At 40.3% G+C, this 20,413-nt stretch overlaps 1 protein-coding gene across 2 annotated transcripts in view; it reads left to right on the top strand.

The window, feature by feature from the left end:
• Positions 1–20,413, top strand: part of LOC140481424 (PC3-like endoprotease variant B) — an 865,619-nt gene that overhangs the window by 87,708 nt on the left and 757,498 nt on the right. The gene's annotated exons all lie outside the window — the stretch shown is intronic.

Raw genomic sequence — 20,413 nt, 5'->3', positions numbered from 1 at the left:
TTTATGCTTTGGATTCCAGGCCATAGAAAACTGAACAAAGTCTTGTCAATCTATTTTCTCTCAAATTATTAACAAATGAACAGCTGTCAAAGGGCTTAAACTTTTAATCCATCCTTTTACATTGGAGTGAAATCCTACCTCAATGGTAAAAGCTTGAAAAGGGTTTTCTTCTTGTTCATTACGAGTTCTGGTCAAGTTCTGGTGGGTACATAGGTGACAGCTAAAGTCGATCCACACTCAGAAGGTCCTGCTGTAAATATGACAAGAAAACGCAAACAACTGAGTCTTGGATTAAGTTGCTGGCTCAGGATTTCTTTTGATTTTTCTCTCTGTCTCTGAATTTGCTTGCTTTCGAAAGAGACCATACTCTTTTATTTGATTGCACTAGATTCAGCAATTCAGGAGGAGCTTCTTAACAGATTGTACATGAAGTCTTAAGACTGTCCATATAACACTTGACATGAGAGCACATTGCAAACTGAAGCTCTCCATAGAAGATTCACTTTGGTAAGTGAGTGCCAGGCATTTCGGCTACATGACTAGGCTAACTCAGTTGTGATTGGTGCAATCTGGTGTGGATGCTTGGTGTGCCACTTGGGTGAGAACCTTAGCATCTGGCATTTTGTCCTGCTATCTGATTTTCAGAAGTTCCTGAGACAATTCAAGTCAAAGTAGTGAAGCAGACTTAGACATTCTAAGTCTTGTGTGCTAATTGCACAATTACTGTACTTTCAGCTTGGCCAATGGAATTACTCCTGTTTGCTCTCAAACCGATAAGAAAAGTTTGCCAAATACTACAGTTGTTTTGGCAAACATGTCTGAGTCTTGTCTTCAGTATAGACAGCTCAAGTATGTGTGCTGCTGAGACACGTTAACTGATCTATTGCTGATAGGTTCTAGTTCATTCCACATAAAAACCACCCTCTCAAAGAGTCACCCCTCACGTCTCTTTTAAACCTTTTTCCTCTCAAATTAAAACTTGAGACAAGGCCTTCCCATTACAGGGTGGTTATTTTGTTTTTTCTTCATGCTGATCGTAAAGCCAAAGTTATCACATCTGATTTGGAACACAAAGCTAGTGAGATCATTGAAAAATCAGGAAATCATGAAGCATGCCCTTGTAGACCTCAGTATCAGCCCCCTCAAGAACTACAGACTAGAGCTAGAAAAATTGTGATAATGGAAAAACTATGTATAATGGCATTGTGGGTGTACCTACACCAAATAGTCTGCAGTGAAAAAGAAGGCAACTCACCACCACCTTCTCAAGGTAAACTAGGGATGGGCAATAAATGCTGGGCCAGTCAGTGATGTCCACATTCCATGACTGAAGAACTCAAAGTCCCTCGTTCCCACATGAACTGAAGGGTTCAATGAGCTTTTTGACCCAGGTATTGTGGATTTTAGCTGGTATAGCACTCTTGGAGCTTTGCCTCCAGACAGGGATCATAGAGCCATAGAGTCATACAGTATGGAAACAGACCCTTTGGTCCAACTCGTCCATGCCGACCAAGTTTCCTAAACTAAAAGTAGTTCCACTTCCCTCCATTTTATTCTGATAAACCTTTCCTATTTAATTTCTTAATTTAATTTCTTTTAAATGTTGTAACTGCACCGACACCAAATAATTTCTCTGGTAGTTCATTCCACATAAAAATCACCCTCTCAAAGAGTCACCCCTAAGGTCCCTTTTAAACTTTTTTTCTCTCAAATTAAAAATATGCTCCCTAAGTTTGAACATCCCCACCCTATGGAAAAGACCTTTGTTATTTTTCTGCTTTAAATGGGAGAATCCTTATCTTTAAACCCCGTCCTCCAGTTTTCGATAGCCCACCCCTCTCCCAAGAGAGGAAACATCCTTTCAGAATCGATTCTGCCAAGCTCTCTCAGAACTTTATAAAATTCAATAAGCACACCTTTAATTCTTCTAAACTCCAATGAGTGTAGGTCCAACCTTTGCACCCCTTCATTCCGTAAATCATGGTTGAGTTGCATCAAATTCACGTCTACGATTTTCCCAATGTTGATAGCTTTGCCTACATAACTGCAGTTATAATCCTGAATCAACAAGGCATACATAAAGGATGTGACGGAATATTCTCCACATGCCTGATTGAGTGCATTTCCAACACCACTCACAAAGCCCAATACTGTACATGTCAAAGCAGACCACTAGATCAGCACTGTCAACATTCACCGCCGCAAGTATGACATAACCTCCCCTCCCTTAAGCTGAATGCAAAATTCAATCACAATCCTGCCACCTAAAATAACTAGACTAACGAGGTCATTAATTCATGGCATGTCATCAGAGTCCAAGTAAAAATGGAGTCAATGGGAAAGTCTCCACTGTCTGGAATCAGATCTGGCATACAGGAAGATGGTTGTGGTTGTTGGAGATCCATCACCTCAGCTCCAAGACACCTGCGCAAGAGGTCCTCAGTGCAAGTATATTCCAATCAACCTGTTCTGAAGGATAGGTGGTGAGCCTTCATAAAAGTGGGACTTGAAAGAAGGCTAGTCTGCCATTGACATTTCTAATCACATACGTGTGTTTGCGTACACTCGCATGTGTATGTATGTGTGCATGTGTGTGTGTGCGTGTGTGCATGTGTGTGTGTGTGTTGGAAGGTGGGGGCACATTGCTGGTGACAGCGGCTCATCAACACAGTAGTGGTTGGTGACCCGTGACTGTCTGTTGGTTATTTCTCCATTAGTGGATGATAATCAATTGAAGAAGTAGTTAACGTTTGTTACCCATCTTTCTAGAATTTGCAATTTCCCTGTTAACAGTGTTGATATATCATCATCATGGAATCATAATACACCAAGTGTATTCACAGTATTGTAGCATCTCTGTACATTTTTATGAGCTGCAAAAGCTAAGAGTCTCTACTCCAGCCATATTTCCTGCATATCTGGAACTTGCATTGCACAGTCCTCTGGATCTTTCAGTGGGCATCATGTTTGGATTGTGATGACTTGTCAAAGAGGTAACCCCTGTAGAGGTGATACATCTCCTTCTAATAGTTTCTTGATTACCATTTATGTGTGTGTGTGCGCGCGCGCGCATGTGGGTATGAGTGTCTGTGAGAGAGTGTGTGTATGTATGTGTGAGTGTAAAGGGATGTAAGTCTGAAAGAGCATGCTTGTGTGAGTGTGGGAGTGCATGTATGAGCATAAGAGAGAGACACCTTGAGTATGAGAGAGGGTCTGCGTGAATGTATGAGTCTGTAGAAGTGTATGTGTGCCTGTAGGAGTGTGTGTAAGTCTCTATGTGTGTGCGTGTGTCTGTGTCTGTGAATGTAAACTGAACTGAAATCAGCATGTTCATGATAAAAGATGAGAGACCTAACAAACAATCTAGGTCATTTTCAATATATAATTTCAGTTACTTCACACTGTAAACCTTTGCTATAAATTCTGTGTCTTACGATCTTATACTCCACAACCACCTGATGAAGGAGCAGTGCTCTGAAAGCTAGTGCTTCCAAATAAACCTATTGGACTATAACCTGGTGTTGTGATATTGTTGGTCCACTATTTCTAACAAAGTACTAACTACTGCTTTCAATAGATACCTTTTATTTTTACAGAAACATGGAAAATGGGAGCACAAGGAAGCGATTAGGCCCCTTTTCCCAGTATCAGCTCTGACTCAGTTGGTAGTGCTCTTCTCTGTGTTATAAAAGTTCTAGTTTCAACTGCATTTCAGGTCTTCAGCACAAAAGTTGAAGCTGGCCTTCTGAGGCAGTGCTGCTTTATCAGAGATGCTGCCTCTCAGCTGGAATGTTAAACTGAGGGATTATCTGCCTGTCATGTGGATGTGAAAGACTATCTGAGAAAGAGCAGGGGAATTAATCCTGGCCAATATTTATTTGTCAATAGCAAAAAAATTATCCAATTATTATTGCATTGTTGTTTGTGAGTTTGCTGAGCAGATATTGGCAGTTGTATTTCCCATATTAGTAAATTGAGTACACTTGAGAAAGTACTTCGTTGGCTGTAAAGAGCTTTGAGACATCCAATGGTCATGAAAAATGCAATATAAAAGCAAGTCTTTCTTTGCCAGTGAAATCTTGTGTTTACCACAGCACATGAAATGTGCTATGCTGGGGACAATTTCCCTTTACAGCAGATAGTTTGATCCAGACCAAAGTTGTTTTATTTCCTGATGCTGAAATAAACTAAAGGCTTTCACTTGGCCTTAAAAGACATTTTTGGCTCACGCTCACAACAGCTTTGCAGCGCTGAGTGAGACACTTGGGAGTGCAACAGCAGCCATTATGTTTTCAGTAAGTTTTCCCAGGTGTGCAGTCTCGATTACAATCTTTGTCCTCTAAAATACCATTAAAAGTTTAACGTTATTGTTGTTACCCCTGCAACAAGTCCACAGCTTTAGCTAAACATGTGTATTTTCTTTCAAGCATGTTAGCTTTCACAGAACATAGTTTGAATTTGTTCATATGATTTATATCACAAAAGCAGTGTGATATGATCACAGCTTACTGAGTGGGTATAATGGATGGGAAGTCCAATGACTGATTAAAAGGGATAGTTCAAATTGAGTTGAAATCATATGTTCTTCTGTTTCTACTACAGTTGTTCATCGATTGATACGTTGTACTTTGTTCTACATTATGTGCTCATGATGTTTTGATCACTTACTGGGATTGTCTACAATAAATGTATCATGTTGACTCTTCTAAATATTAATCTAAGAAGAATGAATGAAATTCTATTTAGCAATAACATTAAAGACAGAAAGCTGCTTTTTACACAACTATCTGTTTATTTCCTTTCACTGTGCCCATTGTGAAATCTGTTTCTTGAAAATTATAGACAGGAATCTCATGAGTACAGGGGTCGCTGTCTACAGCATGTAAATGCCAGGATATTTTCTATTATTTGCAGCACACAGAGAGCAAATCTGAGAAGAGAGAGACCTGCTCTGCTCCATTAGCAGCAGTAATCATGCCAAAAGATGCTGAGGGAAAAGGGGAAGGAGAGATAAATGACAAAGGAATGGAAATGAAAGATGGAAAAGGATGGCAATTATGGGGAAAGGGAGGGTAGAATGGCTAACAATAGAAGTGGGGAAACAGAGAAATAAATAGCAGAAAAGGAGCGACAAAGTCTGGGGAGATGGGGAGTGCGGGTTATGCCAAGGAAATAAAAGGGAAGGAGGTAGAAGCTGCAAATATCCACAAAGTGAGCAGACAGGGAAGAAGCTTAGTCCAATAGAAATTGAGCTGAAGAGAATGTGTGGCAATGTGAAGTGAAGAAATTGAGGATGAAATCGTCCCCGTTTTAGAACTTGCACATGTTGGAACCAATTCTGTTCCAACCTCACACAGATCAGATGTATACTGACAGGGGAAATTTTCTGAAGGAAAACCAAAGAAGAAGCCACCTCCACATTCACTATCTGAAGCAGATTCTCAAGTGGGAGTACCGGATATCAAGGATATCATTCCCAATGAAGGGCTCCAGTCCGAAACATCGATTTTCCTGCTCCTCAGATGCTGCCTGACCTGCTGTGCTTGTCCAGCAACACACTCTCAACTCTGATCTCCAGCATCTGCAGTCCTCACTGTCTCCACCGGATATCAAGGCCCAGTCAAATGGAGGTTAGCAGCCTGACTGAGACTAGTGAAAGTGCTGCTGAGAGCTGGAGCGATAAAGTGGATAGCAGTTTACTTCACAGGGCAGTTGGGGAGACAGTCATCACTAGATTACTTCACCCAATGACAAGGCAATATGGGCCAACAACCATCTCATTTACTACTGTGGAGCTCAACAGTCTCAAAAGTAATGATTTTAACCTTCCACTGTGAGGCCAGATCTTTCCATTACCAGGGGTGAGGGTGGAGTAACAGAAGGGGGCCTTCGCACCACTCAAGAAATTCCAGCAGCCTCAAAAACAGTGGATAATACCATCCTTAGATGCCTTAACTGGAAACCTGCTGCTACCAGACAGTCACATGTTGTAGGTAGTCTACCTCTGGGATTATCTACCAGCATTGGAAACAGGTTAGGTAGTTAAGTCAACAAACAGTGCTCCAAATTTTCACACCACCCTTCCCCTGCCACCAAAGTCACTTCAATGAAACTGATAACATTCCACTCAGACTCTTAACTTGAATGTGAAAATTGAAAGAAAATTACCAGCTTGCATTGAATCGGGGGAAGAAGGAAAGCATGGAAGAAAACTGTTGGTTGAAATATAAAAGTAGGGGGAGAAATGTTTTGCTACAATTTGGGACATGTAGAGGAAGGAAAAAAACAGTTTGCATACTTCTCAGGAGTTTCTCCTGATCTCCTACTTTAACTTCTTTTTCTGCCACTTAGAGTATTTCTCTGGGATGTCCATTGACCTTCTACTAAAGTCCAATGAATTTGGGAAAAGTGTTAGTTGAAAATTCAAATGTCATTTTATTTTAAGATTAAATTTATCTCCATCATAAAGAGTTAAAAATTAATAAAATTAACCAGTAGCTAAAATTTCCAAAAGTAAAAATTCTAACATTTCCAAAGATACATTCACAAATCTCAAGAAATTCAGTCTTTCTCTCAGCTTTGGTGAAATAGCCCAACAAACCATTCATTTTCACATGGGAGGTTTATAATCAGAGTGTTCTGGAGTCATTCGCTTTCAGAGCTATTTTACCTTTCCTGGCATGGTCAGTTTGCTACTTTCTTTATAAAGTATGTTTCTTAGGATTGCTGACTTTTAAACTGTGAGAAATGATATTGATATATAAATAGAAGATGCCTGCAATACGCAGTAGATCTGGTAATATTTGTGGAGAGAGAAAGGTAATTTTACAGGTGAATGACCTTTTGTCAATTCTGACACAAGGGACTGACTTGAAACAATGGCCCACAATTTATGATGTTAACGACAGCTGAACTGTCAGCAGAAATTCAAAATTTGCTGTCAATAATTCCGTGCGTCTCCTGAGGGTGTGCTGTTGAGGAGCTTAGGAAGGAACCTCTACTAGTACTGTAAAATCCCTTGAAAAAGTTACATCTTGTTAAATGATGTTTACCTGGGTTTGTAACACTGTACTGAGTTTTTAATTAAGCACACAGTGAGCCTAAAAAACAAATTTAATATTTTTAGAATGTCAGCTTTCTCCATAATGATAAAACTGGCATTTTTATTGTTAAATATGTTTCTCTTCATCTTAGTCTTTTTCTTAATCCAATCAAAACTATTTAGATAATAAAAACAACTGATTAAGTTAAGAAGTCAAAGAATTTAATACTTCTAACTTGCTGTTTTGCTGTCTATGAAAATAATTCAAAACAATTAGCTGTTTATCCATCTTGCTGTCATGACACTTGATGCATGCTGAGGAGATTCTCTTGACATCAGAAAACGGGCAACCTATGGAAGAAGTTAGATTTTTGAGGGCAGCTTTCTTTAAGGTCAGAGGTGAGTGGAAGTACTTTGCCATTTACAGAAAAATCCAGTCTGTTAGCTCTGTGTTTCTTGCCACAGATGCTGCCTGATGCTTCCAGCACTTTCTAGTTTTAGTTCAGCTCCAGTTTTTAAATATTTTTCTTTTTTTCCAAATGAAAGTGCAAAGAACACCTTCTTGTGCTGATAAAGAGCAACTTGTGCGCTGCTCAGATGGTAATCCTGCATTTATATAAAACCCTTTTTGCAATATAAAGATGTTTCAAACAAACAATATAAGAAGTATTTTCTTGGCTGTGGGACATCCTGAGGTCATGGGAGGAGGTTAGTGAATAAAAATGCAAGTCTGTTCAGTGAAGTACTTTGAAATATACTGTTGAAATGTTAGAAATGTAGCCTGTGACTGACTATTTGTTCATGATTCCTGGCCAGGGGAAGCATCATCTCTGCACCTAGTCTGACCAGTCCTGTCAGAACTTTCTATGTTTCAACAAAATTCTTCTAAACTGCAGTGAATGCAGGCCCAGTCATCCAAATCTCTCCTCATCCAACAAACCCCCATCTCAGGAACAAGTCTGGTGAACGTTTGCTACACTCCCTCTATGGCAAGAGTATCTTTTCTTAGGTAAGAAGACCAAAACTCCACACAATATTCCAGACATGGTTTCACCAAGGCCCTGTACAGCTGCAGTAAGACTTCCTGGTTTTTATACTCAAACCATCTTGCAATAATTAGCAACATGTTGTTTGCCTTCCTAACTGCTTGCTATTTCTGAATGCTTGTTTTCAGTGTCTGGTATACAAGGTCACCCAGGTCCCTTTGTACATTTAGAGTTTCCCAATCTTTCACTATGTACAAAATACTCTGCCATTTTGTTTTACATACTGAAGAGGGAAACTTATCCACCAAATACTACACCTGCTACACATTTGCCCACTCATTCAACTTGTATAAGTCATCTTCAGGCTCTTTACTTTCTCTTCGCCACTCATAATCCGACCTAGTTTTGTGTCATCAGTAGACTTTGTAAAATGATGCTTGATTTCTTTATCCAAATAGTTGATATGTAGTGTGGAGAGCTGAGGCCCTAACATTGGCATCCATGTGGTAACCATCTTATCACTGTTTTCCACTCCAAAAGTACCCATTTACTTTTACTGTGTTTCCTGCTTGCTAATCAGTTCAGAATCCATAGGAATCCCTACAGTATGGAAAAAGGCCATTCAGCCCATCAAGTCTGAACCAACCCTGCAAAGAGCATCCCTCCCAGAGCCTCTCCTGGTAACCCTGCTTTTACCACAGCTAATCCACAATGAGGCAATTTAGCATGCCAATCCAGCTAACCTGTACGTCTTTAGATTGAGGGAGGAAACTGGGGCACCTGGTTGGCCCCTAAGCAGACACGGGGAGACCAAAACTCCACATCAGACAGTCACCCAAGGCCAGAATTGAACCCAGAGTCTTGGTGCTACGAGGCAGCAGTGCTAACCATTGAGCCACCATATTATTGCCAATCTCATATGCTTTGATTTTGCATATTAACTTCTCGTGTGGGACTTTATCAAAAGATTTTCTGAAAATCCAAACATACCATATTCAAGTTGCTGTCATTTATTTTACTACTTACATCTTCAAAAAACTCCAATAGGTTTGCCAAACATGATTTTCCATTCATAAATCATGTTGACTTTGTATAATTCTGTTGGTATCTCTAAGTCATTGCACCCTTTATAAAAGACTCCAGCATTTTCCCTACTACTAATATTAGGCTAACCTGTCTAGAATCTCTGTTTTCTCCCTCCCTCCTTTAGTTAAAATAATGGGATTACATTTATCACCCATCAATCTACTGGCACTGTTTCAAAATCTGCAATTTTTTTTTGGAAGGTGACAATACATTCACTGTTTTAAAGGCCTCCTACTGTACCCTGGGATATAGATTATCAGGCCATAAGGATTTATCAGCTTTCACTCTTATTCATTTGTCTAACACTTTTTTTTCACCAATACTAATTATTTTTAATCCCTCCTTCCCCTTGATGCCTCTGCCTGCCTAGCAATTCTAGGAGGTTATTTGCACCATCTTCAGCTTAAGATAAAAGAAAGGTAATTGCTTAACTGACAGTTACTTGTTTTCCATATCAGTTCTCCTGTTTCAGACTGTTAGTAGCTGATATTTGTCTTCACTCACCTCATTCTTCTTACAGATTGATAGAAGCCCCTGAAGTCTGCTTCTTTGTGTCTCATAAGTCTACTTTCATGCTCTGCTTATCCCCTTTACTCAATCTCTTGATCTTCCATTGCCAAATTTCAAACTGCTCCCAGTCCTCAGGGTTGCTTCTGTCTAAAAAGTAACTTTACATGACTACTTTTTTGATCCAATACTATTCTTAATTTATTTTGTTAGCCATGGCTGAGGTTTTTTGCCTGTTGTGCTCTTTAGCCTGAGAAGAATGTATACCTGTTGCAATGCATACATTTGTTCCTTAAATATTAACAAGTCTCTATCCATTGTAACAGTCCAACATCAGCTTTTAAAAAATTTACCCAATCTATCAGAGCTGACTCACTCCTCATACCTTTATAGTTTCTTTTGTTTAGTTTTAGGACCTTAATTTCAGATTGGACTGCATCACTGTCCATCCAATTGAAGAATTCTATCATACTGTGCTCACTTTTTCCTCAAGGATGTCTCACAACAAGATTGTTGATGAATCCCTTCTCATTGCACCATACAAAATCTAGGTCAGTTCCTCAACTTGCTGGTTTAAAAAGTCATCTTGTACATGCTCCATGAATTCATCCACCATAGTATTATTGATAATGTGTTCAACCTATAAATTGATAAAGTCATCCATGATTACTAGAACACCCTTTTTACATGCATTTCTAATTTCCTGTTTAATGTTATCCCTTACTGTTGCATTACTGTTTGAAAACCTGTAAAGAACTGCACTAATATTTTCCTTCCCTTGTTGCTTCTTAGCTTTACCCAGGCTGATTCCATATCAAGATTTTGTGCCCTAGCATCTTCTCTCACTATTGCATTGATTTCATCTTTTACTAAGAATGCTGCCCCACCTCCTTTTCCTTTCTCCCTGTCCTTCCTAAAAAGTGAATACCCAAAGATGTTCAGTTTCCAGCCGCAGTCACCCTGCAGCCATGTCTCAGTAATCACAATCATATCATACTCATTTACAATTAGTTGGACTGTTGATTTATCCACATTCTTGCAAATGTTCCATGCATTCAAATGGAGGACCTTTAAGACTTTTTTTTAACAAATTTCCACTTTTTGGACTAGGACCCTATTTATTGCTAGCCCTTATTTCTTCTACCTTCCATTTTTGATTTTGACTTATTTATCTTTTATTTCCAACTTGTTTTCCTCACTCTTGTCTTCTTTCTTCAGTCCCATACCTGTACCATTCTAGTTTAACCCTCTCTTATGGTACAAGTGAATATCCATGCAAAGATTTTGATCCCAGTCCTGCTAGGGGAGCAACTTGTGTAGATACCACTTACAGTGGAACTACTGTTCTTCCACAAGTTGCAACCATTTAGTTACTTTCCTGTACTTAAAGATTCATACTGTCACATTCATATGCATAACTATAAAATTGTTACACCACTTTATTTCTAATGAACTGGCTGATATTAACACAAATTTTGAACATATGGGGCAGAATTGGTCCCAATCCCTGATGATTTAAAATTCTTCCCTCCTACACCATTCCTCGAGCCACATATTCAAATGATCCATGTTCCTTTTCCTGATCTCTTGAGTATGTCACACTGGGAATAATCCTAGATGACTATCTTTGAGGTCTTGCTTTGTAATTTATTTCCGAGCTCCCTATATTCTGCCTGCAGGATCTCTAGCTTCTTTTTACTTATGGTGTTGGTACCAAAAATGGATCAGAACCTCTGGCTGTTCTCCTTTCTCCTGCAGAATGTCCTGCAGCCGCTTGTGATATAGTCATAGAGATGTACAGCATGGAAACAGGCCCTTCAGTCCAACCCGTCCACGCCAACCAGACATCCCAACCAAATCTAGTCCCACCTGCTAGCACCTGGCCCATATCCCTCCAAACCCTTCCTATTCATATACACATCCAAATGCCTCTTAAATGTTGCAATTGTACACCCTCTGGCAGCTCATTCCATACACGTGCCACCCTCTGCGTGAAAAAGTTGCCCCTTAGGTCTCTTTTATATCTTTCCCCTCTCACCCTAAACCTATGCCCTCTAGTTCTGGACTCCCCGACCCCAGGGAAAAGACTTTGGCTATTTATTATATCCATGCCCCTCATAATTTTGTAAACCTCTAGAAGGTCACCCCTCAGCCTCTGACGCTCCAGGGAAAACAGCCCCAGCCTGTTCAGCCTCTCCCTGTAGCTCAAATCCTCCAACCCTGGCAACATCCTTGTAAATCTTTTCTGAACACTTTCAAGTTTCACAACATCTTTCCGATAGGAAGGAGACCAGAATTGCATGCAATATTCCAACAGTGGCCTAACCAATGTCCTGTACAGCTGCAACATGACCTCCCAACTTCTGTACTCAATACTCTGACCAATAAAGGAAAGCATCCAAACACCTTCTTCACTATCCTATCTTCCTGCAATTCCACTTTCAAGGAGCTATGAACCTGCACTTCAAGGTCTCTTTATTCAGCAACACTCCCAAGGACCTTACCATTAAGTGTTTAAGTCCTGCTAAGATTTCCTTTCCCAAAATGCAGCATTTCGCATTTATCTGAATTAAACTCCATCTGCCACTTCTCAGCCCATTGGCCCATCTGGTCCAGATCCTTTTGTAATCTGAGGTAACCCTCTTCGCTGTCCACTACACCTCCAATTTTGGTGTTATCTGCAAACTTACTAACTGTACCTCTTATGCTTGCATCCAAATCATTTATGTAAATGACAAAAAGTAGAGGGCCCAGCACCGATCCTTGTGGCACTCCACTGGTCACAGGCCTCCAGTCTGAAAACAACCCTCCACCACCACTCTCTGTCTTCTACCTTTGAACCAGTTCTGTATCTAAATGACTAGTTCTCCCTGTATTCCAAGAGATCTAACCTTGCTAATCAGTCTACCATGGGGAACTTTGTCGAATGCCTTACTGAAGTCCATATAGATCACATCTACTGCTCTGCCCTCATCAATCTTCTTTGTTACTTCTTCAAAAAACTCAATCAAGTTTGTGAGACATGATCTCCCACGCACAAAGCCATGTTGACTATCCTGAATCAGTTCTTGCCTCTCCAAATACATGTACATCCTGTCCCTCAGGATTCCCTCCAACAACTTGCCCACCACCGAGGTCAGGCTCACCGGTCTATAGTTCCCTGGCTTGTCTTTACCGCCCTTCTTAAACAGTGGTACCACGTTTGCCAACCTCCAGTCTTCCAGCACCTCACCTGTGACTATTGATGATACAAATATCTCAGCAAGAGGCCCTGCAATCACTTCTCTAGCTTCCCACAGATCGTTGACTATACCACCAGGAAGGCAATATACCATTCTGGAGTTCACCAAATTCACAGTGGTACCTTTCTGCACCAGAGCACCAGCCGCAGAATACTTCACCTCTCTTAATAATGATATTCGGATTCAGATCGGTCTCCAGCAGACTGTTACAAAAAACCAGCTACGAATTGGATGATCTCATCTGCTTTGTAGCAAAAGCTTTGATTTGGTTGATTAGCCCTGCCCCTAAGCCTCCAAAGACCTTAGATTTAAAGGATAAAAGTAACATGCTAAATTGCAGGCAAGCCTTCTTCGATTTTATACAAGATTAACTCTTAAAATTTAAAAATCACACCTTATTCTTCACCAGTTCACCACTTTGCAACACAACAGTGTAACTTTCATGCATTTTACAGTCTTCTATTGCTGGTACCTAGACATATGATGCATTCCACTCCAATCTTACAGGAAATGGGCTATATCAAGACTCAAATATGAAAAGTTTTAGTGCAGTATTCCTCCCAACTTGACATATAATTAAGCCATTTCTAAAACTGCCACCGCAGCACTATAATCAGATACCTCTCCCCTGTGAGTTCAAAATTTGTGCTAATATCAGTCAGTTTATAAGAAATACAGGTGCTGTAACAATTTTACAGTTAAGCATATGAGTGTGTCAATATGAATCTTGAAGTACAGGAAAGTAACTGAATGGCTGCAACTTGTGGAAGACAGTAGTTGCACTATAAATTAAACATTTTCCCAGTGTGGAAATTCATATTGTCTAAGCAAATCAAATATATTTTTGGTAGTCCTGATGCTGATTTTTATATCAGATAGTACCTGAGAGTTGGTCTACTAATTGTAATGAAAACTTATCCTGTTTACAGTTCAAATGAATACATTTGAGCAGCAGATTGAAGGTTTTCACCATGAAATGTGGCAAATACATTTCATTTTTAAATATGTAGTTAGCAGTTTTAAAATTGTTATTCACTAAACACCATGCCGTTGGCATTATTTATTGCAGATGTCTGTTTGAAATTAACCAGATCAAATCATCTTCTTTGAAAAATAAAAGTTTGCTACCTTGGCTTACATATTGATGCTTTAAACATTTTGGTAAAATGGTATTTACAAGAGTTAGAAAAAAATTTACCAGAACTAAATAACTATACCGACCAGGAAAGACTTTATCTAGAAAAGTGAAAACTGAGGGGAGCCTAAGAGATCGTTAAAGACCAAACATTTGTTGACAGAATAACAGTGAGTTAAAGGTATCCTTTTTTATTAGAATTCAAATAATCTAACAATTACTGGAAAAGACAAGATAGGTCATAAGATGCAAATCACCACCAAAGGCTGTACAATTTGCATGATCCACTGTTAGACTTGCACAAACTAGAGCTCCCTGTCAATTGTCTCACAAATCAAAAAGTTGCTGCACTTCTGTGGTATAAAATGTGAATTAAACTCAGTACAGAAAATTAAGGCTGATATTTTGTAGTGAAAAGACACTTTTAATGATGAGGTAAATGTTACTGCAATGTCACTTAACCTTTGAGATCCAAAAAGAAATAATTAAAGCTGGAGACTCTCACTCCAGAAGGTCATAGAATTAATATTTTTCAATGCTTAAAAAACTTTCTCTGTCACTTTTCCTTTCTCTCTAAAGCCTTTATTTATGTCAAATTATCGCCCTAAGTCATTCTCCACCATGAACTTTATTCATTTAAATTAAGTGGATTTAAACTATTGACTATTGGTCCAAACATTCACCAATTTCTCAGAGTGCCAGTTACTACCAAGGATCATGGAGGACATGGCTTCATAGACATCTTGGAGTCTATCTTTTCCAGTGTGAAATAGAAACAATTATGTAACTCTAATGAATAGAGTCATAGAGCTGTACAGCACGGAAACAGACCCTTCAGTCCAACTTGTCCATGCCGACCAGATATCACAACCTAATCTAGTCCCATTTGCCAGCACTTGGCCCATATCCCTCTAAACCCTTCCTGTTCATACACCCATCCAGATGCCTTTTAAATGTTGTCATTGTATCAGCCTCTACAACTTCCTCTGGCAACCCCTTCCACATACGCATCACACTCTGCACGAAAAAGTTGCCCCTTTAGGTCCGTTTTATATCTTTCCCTCCCACCATAAAGCTATGCAGTCTAGTTTCAGACTCCTCCACCCCAGGAAAAAGACTTTGTCTTTTTATCCTATCCATGCCCCTCATGATTTTATAAACCTCTACAAGGTCACCCCTCAACCTTTGATGCTCCAGGGAAAACAGCTTCAGCCGATTCAGCCTCTCCCACAATGTCTCAGATTTCATTCCAGCACAACCAGAATTCACTCACTGTCTGAGAATGGTACTAGATGCTCAGATGGTCATACAGTTTGTTGCCATGCAAGCTCAGTTTGTTGCTACGCAGTGTCAGCTTGCTACTATCATAGCGGGAGATACAGTGGCCAAAGGAACATCCGGGGTGTACCAACCTTGCAGCAGTCTATCTTCCAGTGGATGAGTAGAATTGCCATGGGCTGGGTCGGGGGGGAGTTGTTTGGGGGCATCAGTGGCTGTGTGGAGCAGAACATTCAACTTCTCACAAATGCTACTCCATCAATACCTTGTTGCTGTCTGTTAGCCAGCCAACCCAGACTGCTGCTGCCCATGTTTTGGATCCAGTATTTCAACAGAGTAGCTTACAGCCACAACTACACTGAATGGTAGCAGCTTTCGAGCAATTATGCTTCAATTACTTGGGTACAGCTAGGCCAGTTAAAGGTACATGGAAGACAAACATAAAGGAAACACACTCAGGTGATTAGTTACACAAGGACGACTGGACTATTTTGTATGGAATTTGATTTCGAATGTTTCTTTTCCAGTGCTTTTAATTTGTGTATTATGATGAAGATGAAACTGTGATGATTTGTAACAGAGGGTGGGAGACTGTGTGATTATTCTTAAGAAAGAATTAGGGTTGAGTTATAGAGTCATAGAGATGTACAGCACGGAAAAAGACCCTTTGGTCCAACTTGTCCATGCCAACTAAAAATCCTAATCTATTCCCATTTGCCGACACTAGGCCCATATCCCTCCAAACCCTTCCTATTCATAAACCCATCCAGATGTCTTTTAAATGTTGTAATTGTACCAGCCTCCACCATTTCCTCTGGCAGCTTACTCCATACACACACCATCCTCTGCTCGAGAAAGTTGCCCCTTTGATCCCTTTAAATTTTTTTCCTCTCACCCTAAACCTATGTTGTGGTTCTGTTCGTCGAGCTGGGAATTTGTGTTGCAGACGTTTCATCCCCTGTCTAGGTGACATCCTCAGTGCTTGGGAGCCTCCTGTGAAGCGCTTCTGTGACGTTTCCTCCGGCATTTATAGTGATTTGTACCTGCCGCTTCTGGTTGTCAGTTCCAGCTGTCCGCTGCAGTGGCCGGTATATCATACCCTCAACCTCTGCCCTCTACTTCTGGACTCCCCCATCACAAGGAAAAGACCTTGTCTATTTACCCTATCCATGCCCCTCATGATGTTATAAACCTCTATAAGGTCACCCTCAGCCTCCGATGCTCCAGGGAAAACAGCCCCAGACTATTTAGCCTCTCCCTATAGCTCAAACCCTCCAACCCTGGCAACATCCTTGTAAATCTTTTCTGAACCCTTTCAAGTTTCACAACATCCTTCCAATAAGAGGGAGACCAGAACTGCACACAATATTCCAAAAATGGCCTAACCGATGTCCTGTACAGCCACAACATGACCTCCCAACTCCTGTACTCAATGGTCTGACCAAATGCCTTCTTCACTATCCTATCTACCTGCGACTTCACTTTCAAGGAACTGTGATCCTGCACTCCAAGGTCTCTTTGTTCAGCAACACTCCCTAGGACGTTACCATTAACTGTCTAAGTCCTGCCCTGATTTGCCTTCCAAAATGCAGCACCTCACATAATCTAAATTAAACTCTATCTGCCATTCCTCAGCCCATTGGTCCATCTGATCAAGATCCTATTGTACTCTGAGGTAATCTTCTTCGCTGTCCATTTCACCTCTAATTTTGGTGTCCCCTGCAAACTTACTAACTGTATCTCCTATGTTCACAGTGGATCCAGCACCGATCCTTGTGGCACACCACTGGTCACAAGTCTCCAGTCTGAAAGGCAACCCTCCACCACCACCACCACCACCCTCTGTCTTCTACCTTCAAGCCAGTTCTGAATCCTAATGGCTAGTTCTTCCTATATTCCATGAGATCTCACCTTGCTAACAAGTCTCCCATGAGGAACCTTGTTGAATGCCTTACTGAAGTCCATATAGATCATATCCACCGCTCTGCCCTCATCAATCCTCTTTGTTCCTTCTTCAAATAACTTAATCAAGTTAGTGAGACATGATTTCCCACACACAAAACCGTCCCTAAATTACATAAACCAATTACAGGCAGCCTGACCAGGAAGAGATTTCCTTCTCTTTTACATTGCAGTTACTTCATATGGAGGACTGCTGTGCTTTTCCAGCACCACTCTAATCTAAACTCTCACAATGGCGAGGTTGTCAGGATACATCAGGCCATGAGGAGTCATGACATAATCTGAAGTGGACAGGGGATTAAGTGGTTCAGGTAGCAGAAGAGTTGCTTGTGCATAACAATAGTTTGCTCAGTGATGTTCCATGTGGCAGCATGGCTCTTTGCATATATATTTCTAATCAACCTTTTCAGACACACTAGAACGTGAACCCAGGCCTCCTGACTCAGGGACACTACTACAAAAGCTTTCTTGGCTCCTGTCATATGGATGCTTCACACTTATGTGTAGGTTGCATGCTGAAATCATTATCTTGGTTGTCAGCATATAGCTGTTGTTATCCAATAGTTACACTCATGTGCATGGCAATTCACACGCTGATGGCACAGCAGACTAGCACTGAACAATGGTATTATGAGTACTGGCACAATGTCGAGCTCTGATCAATGTAAGACACATGCAAATGAAGCATTGTGCAGTTGCACATCTCTGAATACAGACACAGGACCCACAAAGCAATCAATGACACCCTGAACCATGGGAAAGTCCACTATGCAGATGAAACAATGTGCACACTTCCAAGTTTCAGTTTGGAAAGGTAATACATTTCCATTTCCATTCCATATCCTCTCTTTCCATACTCTGTTTCAATTACATCCTTTATATGATAGTACTGCAAGCAGCAACATGTTGGAAGTGTCATCTCGGTCTTTTATTCAAGCATAGTAAGAGCTTGAAGTGAAGAAATTCATTGGTTTGGTCACAATCAGAAGTGACCATGCTGTCCTCAACACTGCTATGAGACCATAGTGGTGGCTGCTCATTTCAGTGAGCATCTCCTTTGCGAAAATGAGGAATTGTGCACAATTTCTTATTTTGATTGAGGTAGAAGAGATATTTCCCAAGACCCTATGTGATTAGAGCCTTCTATTGACATCCTTTTTCTCCCCTCTCCTCCTCACTCCTCAGACAGCTTGTGCTGCCTCTGCTGAACCGTCCTGTAATTCAGGGGTGGAATGATCCACTCCTGCTCCTAACACCTATGCTCCAATGTTGTAGCTAAGAGGAATGAAAACTACCACACTCATTGCTGGAAGCAAGTGATTTGAGCAGGGCCATTGATGTGACAACCAAGGCCTTTACATTTTACTGTCACTGTGTTAAAAACTAAGAAAAAAGATAAATTTTCTGCATGTTTTATAACATGAATGTGGTTAACAATGTGACAATGAAAAGATAATTTTTTAGTGACGTTGATTCAGGGATAAATATTGGCCTAAAACCCAGGGATCCCTCAGTACTGAACTGGATTGGCAGCCTTGCTATTTACATGCTCCAGTCCTATAGTGGGACTTCAACCAAGGACCTAGTCGTTCAGAGGCCAGAGTACCGTCTTGATCACTGCCTGGAGATATCACCAACATTAAACAACCGAAGAAACCACCAATCACTTCCACTGACTCGGCTGTAGGAATAACTCAGCAACCAATCTGAGAGTGGTTGTTGACACTTCTTGATGCAGATCATGTATTGTGAGAGCTCCAGGGAATCTGTGGATGGAGAGTTGAGTTTGGAAGTGACATTACTACAGTCTAAACAATACTGCATGCAAAATCTGCCTACCTCCCGCACCTATTCCCAGTAGCTGCAAAACCCACCCACCCAAAATAGCATCGGGCACAACCCACACCAGAAACTTTTGCTTAGAAACAGCTTCAGTTGTAGAGAGAATACAAACTCTGTATGTGCTAAAAATCTGCAACCAGACTTGTTTTCTTAAAAGTTTCTCTCTTCTCACTCCACTGTTTTAAAAGGAGAGCAACCTCCCGCTGCATCGTTTGTCCTTGCTCCAGTTAAGCAGCTATTAAATCACAAGTAAAGAAGGGTGCATATTATGATGCTTTTAGGCCTTGATTTCATTTCAAACAACCCTATGCCATGTTTCCCATGGCAGAAATACAGACAGCAAGAAAGCCAGGCATTATCACTCACTGAATAGCCAACTATGTGCATCTCCAATACTGGATAACAATCAGGATATCCCTCCTGCCCCTCAACACATGAATTAAACCAGGGCAATCCCCATTCTACATCCATTCATTTCCACATGTGCTGAGCCAATGGTGAGACTTGCAGATGAATCCCACCAGACCTGGGCTCAATTCTATTTCTGAGAATGGAATAAACCCTATTATATGAATGACTTCTGTTTTGCAAGATTCCTTACAGCGAGTTATCATCCAAATCAGGTTTTTTTTAACTTCAAGATTAGTATCTGCGCAGTGAAGGAGGCAATAAGTTGTTTGAAAACAGAGCTCTATGAGTTTCGGAAATGTTGATTCAGGTCTTCTATTTGCAAACTATTTGGAAAACATCAGGTTTTAATAAGTATCTGTTTATTTTTTAAAAAAACCTTCTTCAAACTTAGAATAACTCTGGCCAAGATATAAGATTGCATAATAAGCATATGCAGATTATGTGGTTTTATACAATGATACAATATTGGCTAGAAGAAAGAATTAAATTTGCCTATAACAGCAGAGGTGATACTCCCCGCATAGAGCTTCCAGAGTACATCTATGCATAAATACTTTTTGAAAGTAATGTTAAGCAGATGTTTATGTTATCCAGGACTTAGATTTCATCATAATTTCTCACTTCTAGACCTTTAAACTCCTATTTAATTAATGGATTTTGATAAGGTGCAGCTTTAGCCTTCAAGTACCTAATTTGAGTCATTTTGGTTTCCCAAATATTCACGAACATCAACTTAGTTATTATAAATGCAACCTTAAACAATATTATCACAGGCAGGTTGAGACAAGTTATTAATGCAGTACATAACATCTTATTGCAGTGCAGTACAGTGTAGTGTCGATTAGGTTCCTGTCACCAATGTCAGTTCCGGCAAGACTTTTATGTATGACTTGTGATAAGTATTGCCTTTTTTTTTTCATTT

The sequence above is a fragment of the Chiloscyllium punctatum genome, chromosome 9, assembly GCF_047496795.1.
Source record: "Chiloscyllium punctatum isolate Juve2018m chromosome 9, sChiPun1.3, whole genome shotgun sequence".
Taxonomy (NCBI): Eukaryota; Metazoa; Chordata; class Chondrichthyes; order Orectolobiformes; family Hemiscylliidae; genus Chiloscyllium; species Chiloscyllium punctatum.
This window is presented reverse-complemented; position numbering and strand designations above follow the sequence as displayed.